The following is a 10,295-nucleotide window of genomic DNA, read 5'->3' on the forward strand; positions in this document are numbered from 1 at the left end:
TGTGTGTGGGTGTGTCTGACCGGGTTGCGTAGCAGCATCAGGGACTCTGCTCTCCTCATCCTCTCCTGGTCCATCTCTCTGCTGATCGTCTGTTTGGTCTGGTAGGTCAGCTGTCTGTGGGGGGGCAAGCCTGGGAAACAGACCACCTGCTCCACACGCCTACACACACACACACACACACACACACACACACACACCCACACACACACACATACATCTGGTAGGTCAGCTGTCTGTGGGGGGGCAAGCCTGGGAAACAGACCACCTGTTCCACACGCCTACACACACACACACACATCTGGTAGGTCAGCTGTCTGTGGGGGGGCAAGCCTGGGAAACAGACCACCTGCTCCACACGCCTACACACACACACACATACAGTCAGACACACACACACACATACAGTCAGACACACACACACATACAGTCAGACACACACACACACATACAGTCAGACACACACACACACAAACACACACACAGACACACACACAATTGTGTTTTAGGTGTGTGTGTGTGTTTGTGTTTTAGGTGTGTGTGTGTGTGTTTGTGTTTTAGGTGTGTGTGTGTGTGTTTGTGTTTTAGGTGTGTGTGTGTGTGTGTTTGTGTTTTAGGTGTGTGTGTGTGTGTGTTTGTGTTTTAGGTGTGTGTGTGTGTGTTTGTGTTTTAGGTGTGTGTGTGTGTGTTTGTGTTTTAGGTGTGTGTGTGTGTGTTTGTGTTTTAGGTGTGTGTGTGTGTTTTAGGTGTGTGTGTGTGTTTTAGGTGTGTGTGTGTGTGTTTGTGTTTTAGGTGTGTGTGTGTGTTCGTGTGTGTGTGTGTGTGTGTGTGTGTGTGTGTGTGTGTGTGTGTGTGTGTGTGTGTGTGTGTGACTCACGGCTCCAGAACGTAGACATATTGTCCATCCGCCGTTCTGTCCTGTCTGTAGGACAGGTTATAGGAGATCATGGTGTGAATCAGAGCAACCAGCTGCTGTTTCTCTCTGTCGCTGAACAGTTGGGGGTTCACCTGGACACACAGAAACACACACCTGTTATTCAACACCTGACCCCCCCGCTGAACAGTTGGGGGTTCACCTGGACACACAGAAACACACACCTGTTATTCAACACCTGACCCCCCCCCCGAACAGATGGGGGTTCACCTGGACACACAGAAACACACACCTGTTATTCAACACCTGACCCCCCCCCTGAACAGTTGGGGGTTCACCTGGACACACAGAAACACACACCTGTTATTCAACACCCGACCCCCCCCTGAACAGATGGGGGTTCACCTGGACACACAGAAACACACATCTGTTATTCAACACCTGACCCCCCCCCTGAACAGATGGGGGTTCACCTGGACACACAGAAACACACACCTGTTATTCAACACCTGACCCCCCCCTGAACAGATGGGGGTTCACCTGGACACACAGAAACACACACCTGTTATTCAACACCTGACCCCCCCTGAACAGATGGGGGTTCACCTGGACACACAGAAACACACACCTGTTATTCAACACCTGACCCCCCCCGAACAGTTGGGGGTTCACCTGGACAGAAACACCTGTTATTCAACACCTGACCCCCCCTGAACAGATGGGGGTTCACCTGGACACACAGAAACACCTGTTATTCAACACCCGACCCCCCCCTGAACAGTTGGGGGTTCACCTGGACACACAGAAACACACACCTGTTATTCAACACCCGACCCCCCCCTGAACAGATGGGGGTTCACCTGGACACACAGAAACACACACCTGTTATTCAACACCTGACCCCCCCCTGAACAGTTGGGGGTTCACCTGGACACACAGAAACACACACCTGTTATTCAACACCCGACCCCCCCCTGAACAGATGGGGGTTCACCTGGACACACAGAAACACACACCTGTTATTCAACACCTGACCCCCCCCTGAACAGTTGGGGGTTCACCTGGACACACAGAAACACACACCTGTTATTCAACACCTGACCCCCCCCCCCCCTGAACAGATGGGGGTTCACCTGGACACACAGAAACACACACCTGTTATTCAACACCTGACCCCCCCCGAACAGTTGGGGGTTCACCTGGACACACAGAAACACACACCTGTTATTCAACACCTGACCCCCCCCTGAACAGTTAGGGGTTCACCTGGACACACAGAAACACACACCTGTTATTCAACACCTGACCCCCCCCCCCTGAACGGTTGGGGGTTCACCTGGACACACAGAAACACCTGTTATTCAACACCTGACCCCCCCCTGAACAGTTGGGGGTTCACCTGGACAGAAACACCTGTTATTCAACACCTGACCCCCCCTGAACAGATGGGGGTTCACCTGGACACACAGAAACAAACACCTGTTATTCAACACCTGACCACCCCCCTGAACAGATGGGGGTTCACCTGGACACACAGAAACACACACCTGTTATTCAACACCTGACCCCCCCCTGAACAGATGGGGGTTCACCTGGACACACAGAAACACACACCTGTTATTCAACACCTGACCCCCCCCTGAACAGATGGGGGTTCACCTGGACACACAGAAACACACACCTGTTATTCAACACCTGACCCCCCCCTGAACAGTTGGGGGTTCACCTGGACACACAGAAACACACACCTGTTATTCAACACCTGACCCCCCCCTGAACAGTTGTGGGTTCACCTGGACAGAAACACCTGTTATTCAACACCTGACCCACCCCTGAACAGTTGTGGGTTCACCTGGACACACAGAAACACACACCTGTTATTCAACACCTGACCCCCCCTGAACAGTTGGGGGTTCACCTGGACACACAGAAACACACACCTGTTATTCAACACCTGACCCCCCCCTGAACAGTTGGGGGTTCACCTGGACACACAGAAACACACACCTGTTATTCAACACCTGACCCCCCCTGAACAGTTGTGGGTTCACCTGGACAGAAACACCTGTTATTCAACACCTGACCCCCCCCCTGAACAGTTGGGGGTTCACCTGGACACACAGAAACACCTGTTATTCAACACCTGACCCCCCCTGAACAGTTGGGGGTTCACCTGGACAGAAACACCTGTTATTCAACACCTGACCCCCCCTGAACAGATGGGGGTTCACCTGGACACACAGAAACACACACCTGTTATTCAACACCTGACCCCCCCCCGAACAGATGGGGGTTCACCTGGACACACAGAAACACACACCTGTTATTCAACACCCGACCCCCCCCTGAACAGATGGGGGTTCACCTGGACACACAGAAACACACACCTGTTATTCAACACCTGACCCCCCCCTGAACAGTTGGGGGTTCACCTGGACACACAGAAACACACACCTGTTATTCAACACCTGACCCCCCCCCTGAACAGATGGGGGTTCACCTGGACACACAGAAACACACACCTGTTATTCAACACCTGACCCCCCCCTGAACAGTTGGGGGTTCACCTGGACAGAAACACCTGTTATTCAACACCTGACCCCCCCTGAACAGTTGTGGGTTCACCTGGACACACAGAAACACACACCTGTTATTCAACACCTGACCCCCCCTGAACAGACCATAAACAAGACTGATGCTGGCACTAAGACCTCTCAACCAGCTGTATAAGACCATAAACAAGACTGATGCTGGCACTAAGACCTCTCAACCAGCTGTATAAGACCATAAACAAGACTGATGCTGGCACTAAGACCTCTCAACCAGCTGTATAAAACCATAAACAAGACTGATGCTGGCACTGAGACCTCTCAACCAGCTGTATAAAACCATAAACAAGACTGATGCTGGCACTGAGACCTCTCAACCAGCTGTATAAAACCATAAACAAGACTGATGCTGGCACTGAGACCTCTCAACCAGCTGTATAAAACCATAAACAAGACTGATGCTGGCACTGAGACCTTTCAACCAGCTGTATAAAACCATGAACAAACAAGACACTGCTCATCCAGAAGCGGTGCTCCTAGTGGCCGGGGACTTTAATGCAGGCAACTTAAATCTGTTTTACCTCATTTCTACCAGCATGTCACATGTGCATGACCAGACACGGGAAAACAACTCCACACAGAGATGCATACAAAGCTTTCCCTCCCCCTCCATTTGGCAAAACATACCCTAATTCTATCCTCCTGATTCCTGCTTACAAGGAGAGAAAAATTGAAAGCAGGAAGTACCGGTGACTGGTTCAATACAGAAGTGGTCAGATAACGCAGATGCTAAACTACAGGACTGTTTTGGCAGCACAGACTGGAATATATTCCTGGATTCATCCAATTGCACTGAGGAGTATCCCACATCAGTCACCAGCTTGATCAATGTGCCATTAAACCCCTACAACTCATCCAGAACGCCGCAGCCCGTCTAGTGTTCAACCTTCCCAAGTTCTCTCACGTCACCCCGCTCCTCCGCTCTCTCCACTGGCTTCCAGTTGAAGCTCGCATCCGCTACAAGACCATGGTGCTTGCCTACGGAGCTGTGAGGGGAACGGCACCTCAGTACCTCCAGGCTCTGATCAGGCCCTACACCCAAACAAGGGCACGCGTTCATCCACCTCTGGCCTGCTCGCCTCCCTACCACTGAGGAAGTACAGTTCCCGCTCAGCCCAATCAAAACTGTTCGCTGCTCTGGCCCCCCCAATGGTGGAACAAACTCCCTCACGACGCCAGGACAGCGGAGTCAATCACCACCTTCCGGAGACACCTGAAACCCCACCTCTTTAAGGAATACCTAGGATAGGATAAAGTAATCCTTCTCACCCACCCCCCCCCCCTTAAAAGATTTAGATGCACTACTGTAAAGTGGCTGTTCCACTGGATGTCATAAGATGAACGCACCAATTTGTAAGTCGCTCTGGGTAAGAGCGTCTGCTAAATGACTTAAATGTAAATGTAAATGTAATCAATAAGTGCATCGATGACGTCGTCCCCACAGTGACCGTATGTACATTTCCCAACCAGAAGCCATGGATTACAGGTAACATCCACACCGAGCTAAAGGCTAGAGCTGCGGAGAGGGACACTAATCCGGACACTAATAAGAAATCCTGCGATGCATCAAACAGGCAAAGTGTTAATACAGGACTAAGATTAAATCCTACACCGATTCTGATGCTCGTCGGATGTGGAAGGGCAAACTATTACGGACTACGAAGGGAGACCGAGCCGCGAGCTGCCCAGTGACCTGACCTGACGAACTATTACAGACTACGAAAGGAGACCGAGCCGCGAGCTGCCCAGTGACGCGACCTGACGAACTATTACGGACTACAAAGGGAGACCGAGCCGGGAGCTGCCCAGTGACCTGACGAACTATTACAGACTACGAAAGGAGACCGAGCCGGGAGCTGCCCAGTGACCTGACGAACTATTACGGACTACAAAGGGAGACTGAGCTGGGAGCTGCCCAGTGACCTGACGAACTATTACGGACTACGAAGGGAGACTGAGCCGGGAGCTGCCCAGTGACCTGACGAATTATTACGGACTACGAAAGGAGACCGAGCCGCGAGCTGCCCAGTGACGCGACCTGACGAACTATTACGGACTACAAAGGGAGACCGAGCCGGGAGCTGCCCAGTGACCTGACGAACTATTACAGACTACGAAAGGAGACCGAGCCGGGAGCTGCCCAGTGACCTGACGAACTATTACGGACTACGAAGGGAGACTGAGCCGGGAGCTGCCCAGTGACCTGACGAACTATTACGGACTACGAAGGGAGACCGAGCCAGGAGCTGCCCAGTGACGCCTACCTGACGAACTATTACGGACTACGAAGGGAGACCGAGCCGGGAGCTGCCCAGTGACCTGACGAACTATTACGGACTACAAAGGGAGACTGAGCCGGGAGCTGCCCAGTGACCTGACGAACTATTACGGACTACGAAGGGAGACTGAGCCGGGAGCTGCCCAGTGACCTGACGAACTATTACGGACTACGAAGGGAGACCGAGCCGGGAGCTGCCCAGTGACGCGACCTGACAAACTATTACAGACTACGAAAGGAGACCGAGCCGGGAGCTGCCCAGTGACCTGACGAACTATTACGGACTACGAAGGGAGACCGAGCCGGGAGCTGCCCAGTGACGCCTACCTGACGAACTATTACGGACTACGAAGGGAGACCGAGCCGGGAGCTGCCCAGTGACCTGCCGAACTATTACGGACTACGAAGGGAGACCGAGCCGCGAGCTGCCCAGTGACGCGACCTGACGAACTATTACGGACTACGAAGGGAGACCGAGCCGGGAGCTGCCCAGTGACCTGACGAACTATTACGGACTACAAAGGGAGACTGAGCCGGGAGCTGCCCAGTGACCTGACAAACTATTACGGACTACGAAGGGAGACTGAGCCGGGAGCTGCCCAGTGACCTGACAAACTATTACGGACTACGAAGGGAGACCGAGCCGCGAGCTGCCCAGTGACGCGACCTGACGAACTATTACGGACTACGAAGGGAGACCGAGCCGGGAGCTGCCCAGTGACGCGACCTGACGAACTATTACGGACTACGAAGGGAGACCGAGCCGGGAGCTGCCCAGTGACCTGACAAACTATTACGGACTACGAAGGGAGACCGAGCCGGGAGCTTGCCTAGTGACGCGAGCCTACCTGACGACCTAAATGCCTTTTATGCTCGCGTCGAGGCAAGCAACACTGAAGCATGCACGACAGCACCAGCTGTTCTGGATGACTGTGTGATAAAGCTCTCGGTAGCCTACGTGAACAAGACCTCTAAACAGGTCAACATTCAGACGGATTACCAGGACGAGTACTCAGAGCCTGGACCAACTGGCAAGTGCCTTCAATGACATTCTCAACCTCTTCCTGACTGAGTGTGTAATAGCTACTTGTTTCAAGCAGACCACCATAGTCCCTGTGCCAAAGAAAGTAAAGGTAAGCTGGCTAATTGATTACCACCCCGTGGCACTCACGTCTGTAGCCATGAAGTGCTCTGAAAGGCTGGTCATGGCTCACAACACCATCCTCCCGGGAACCCTATACACACACTCCAATTCGCATACCGCCCCAACAGATACACAGATGACACAATCTCTATTGCACTCCACACTGCCCTTTCCTACCTGGACAAAAGGAACTCTTATGTGAGAATGCTGTTCATTGACTACAGCTCAGCGTTCAACACCATAATGCCCACAAAGCTCATCACTAAGCTAAGGACCCTGGGACAAAACACCTCCCTCTGAAACTGGATCCTGGACTTCCTGACAGCCCGCCCCCAGGTGGTGAGGGTAGGTAACAAGACATCCGCCACGCTGATCCCCAACACGGGGGCCCCTCAGGGGTGAGTGCTCAGTCCCCTCCTGTACTCCCTGTTCACTCATGACTGCACAGCCAGGCAAGACTCCAACACCATCATTAAGTTTGCAGATGACAACAGGCCTGATTACCGACAACGATGAGACAGCCTATAGGGAAGAGGTTAGAGACCTGGCCATGTGGTGCCAGGACAACAACAACAGGTCATAGTTTAGGACAGATAATATCCAGTGTGTGTGTGTACCTACAGGTCGTAGTTTAGGACAGATAATATCCAGTGAGTGTGTGTATCTACAGGTCATAGTTTAGGACAGATAATATCCAGTGTGTGTACCTACAGGTCGTAGTTTAGGACAGATAATATCCAGTGTGTGTCCCTACAGGTCATAGTTTAGGACAGATAATATCCAGTGAGTGTGTGTATCTACAGGTCATAGTTTAGGACAGATAATATCCAGTGTGAGTGTTTGATATCTCCAGGTCATAGTTTAGGACAGATAATATCCAGTGTGTGTCTGTGTGTGTGTGTGTACCTACAGGTCATAGTTTAGGACAGATAATATCCAGTGTGTGTGTACCTACAGGTCATAGTTTAGGACAGATAATATCCAGTGAGTGTGTGTTGTAGTTTAGGACCTATCCAGTACCTACGTCATAGTTTAGGACAGATGATATCCAGTGTGTGTGTGTGTACCTACAGGTGTTTTATAGTTTAGGACAGATAATATCAGTGTGTGTGTGTACCTACAGGTCATAGTTTAGGACAGATAATATCCAGTGTGTGTGTACCTACAGGTCATAGTTTAGGACAGATAATATCCAGTGAGTGTACCTACAGGTCAGTAGTTTAGGACAGTGTGTGTGTGTACCTACAGGTCATAGTTTAGGACAGATAATATCCAGTGTGTGTGTGTACCTACAGGTCATAGTTTTAGGACAGATAATATCCGTGTGTGTGTACTACAGGTCATAGTTTGGGACAGATAATATCAGTATGAGTGACAGAGTTTAGGACAGATATTATCCAGTGTGTGTGTACAGGTCATAGTTTAGGACAGATAATATCCAGTGTGTGTGTACCCAACAGGTCATAGTTTAGGACAGATAATATCCAGTGTGTGTACCTACAGGTCATAGTTTAGGACAGATAATATCCAGTGTGTATGTACAGGTCATAGTTTAGGACAGATAATATCCAGTGTGTGTGTGTACCTGTGTAGTTTGGGAGATAATATCCAGTGTATTGTACCTGCAGGTCATAGTTTTAGGACAGATAATATCCAGTGTGTGTGTACCTACAGGTCATAGTTTAGGACAGATAATATCCAGTGGACAGATAATATCCAGTGTACCTACAGGTCATAGTTTAGGACAGTACCTACAGGTCATAGTTTCCAGTGTGTCCAGGTCAAAAATGTGTCACAGGTCAGTAGTTTAGGACAGATAATATCCAGTGTGTGTACCTACAGGTAAATGATTTCAGATAATATCCAGTGTGTGTGTCCCCAGTTTAGGACAGATAATATCCAGTGTGTGTGTGTACCTACAGGTCATAGTTTGGGACAGATAATATCCAGTGTGTGTCTACAGGTCATAGTTTAGGACAGATAATATCCAGTGTGTGTACCTACAGGTCATAGTTTAGGACAGATAATATCCAGTGTGTATCTACAGGTCAGAGTTTGGGACAGATAATATCCAGTGTGTGTACCCTACAGGTCATAGTTTAGGACAGATAATATCCAGTGTGTGTGTGTACCTACAGGTCATAGTTTAGGACAGATAATATCCAGTGTGTGTCCCTACAGGTCGAGTTTAGGACAGATAATATCCAGTGTGTGTCCTACAGGTCATAGTTTAGGACAGATAATATCCAGTGTGTGTGTGTGTCCCTACAGGTCATAGTTTAGGACAGATGATCCAGTGTGTGTCCCTACAGGTCATAGTTTAGGACAGATAATATCCAGTGTGTGTATCTACGGGTCATAAGTTTAGGACAGATAATATCCAGTGTGTACCTACAGGTCATAGTTTTAGGACAGATAATATCCAGTGTGTGTATCTACAGGTCATAGTTTAGGACAGATAATATCCAGTGTGTGTGTACTGGAGGTGTAGTTTAGGACAGATAATATCCAGTGTGTATCCAGGTGTGTCATAGTTTAGGACAGATAATATCCAGTGAGTGTACCTACAGGTCGAGTTTGTGACAGATGATATCCCAGTGTGTCCCTACAGGTCATAGTTTAGGACAGATAATATCCAGTGTGTGTACCTACAGGTCATAGTTTAGGACAGATAATATCCAGTGTGTGTGCCTACAGGTCATAGTTTGGGACAGATAATATCCAGTGTGTGTCCCTACAGGTCATAGTTTAGGACAGATAATATCCAGTGTGTACCTACAGGTCGTAGTTAGGAGGACAAGATAATATCCAGTGTGTCCCTCACAGGTCGTAGTTTAGGACAGATAATATCCAGTGAGTGTACCTACAGGTCGTAGTTTTAGGACAGATAATATCCAGTGTGTGTCCCTACAGGTCATAGTTTAGGACAGATAATATCCAGTGAGTACAGGTCATAGTTTAGGACAGATAATATCCAGTGTGTGTACCTACAGGTCATAGTTTAGGACAGATAATATCCAGTGTGTGTACCTACAGGATATCCATGTGTGTATCTACAGGTCATTTAGGACAGATAATATCCAGTGTGTGTCCCTTGGTTTGGGACGGGTGTCAGTGTGGTCTTGGTCATAGTTTAGGACAGATAATATCAGTGTGTGTACCTACAGGTCTTAGTTTAGGACAGTGTGTGTGTGTCCCTACAGGTCATAGTTTAGGACAGATAATATCTAGGTGTGTGTACAGGTCATAGTTTAGGGACAGTCCCTACAGGTCATAGTTTAGGACAGATAATATCCAGTGTGTGTACCTACAGGTCATAGTTTAGGACAGATAATATCCAGTGTGTGTATGCACAGGTCATAGTTTAGGACAGTGTCAGTGTGTGTATCTACA

The 10,295-nt window shown here is 49.5% G+C and overlaps 1 long non-coding RNA gene across 2 annotated transcripts; it reads right to left on the reverse strand.

Annotated features, from left to right (window-relative positions):
• Positions 1-274: 274 nt before the first annotated feature.
• On the reverse strand, positions 275-9,756 carry LOC135566915 (uncharacterized). 2 transcript variants are annotated; one of them, XR_010462213.1, is made up of 3 exons: positions 9,727-9,756; positions 875-1,005; positions 275-359 (listed from the first exon to the last, which is right to left on the reverse strand). It is a non-coding gene; the product is annotated as an uncharacterized LOC135566915 (long non-coding RNA). The 2 variants fall into 2 exon arrangements; XR_010462214.1 differs by lacking the exon at positions 9,727-9,756 and adding an exon at positions 7,524-7,553.
• Positions 9,757-10,295: the final 539 nt, after the last annotated feature.

This window comes from Oncorhynchus nerka, unplaced genomic scaffold (assembly GCF_034236695.1).
Source record: "Oncorhynchus nerka isolate Pitt River unplaced genomic scaffold, Oner_Uvic_2.0 unplaced_scaffold_2967, whole genome shotgun sequence".
In the NCBI taxonomy this organism is placed as follows: Eukaryota; Metazoa; Chordata; class Actinopteri; order Salmoniformes; family Salmonidae; genus Oncorhynchus; species Oncorhynchus nerka.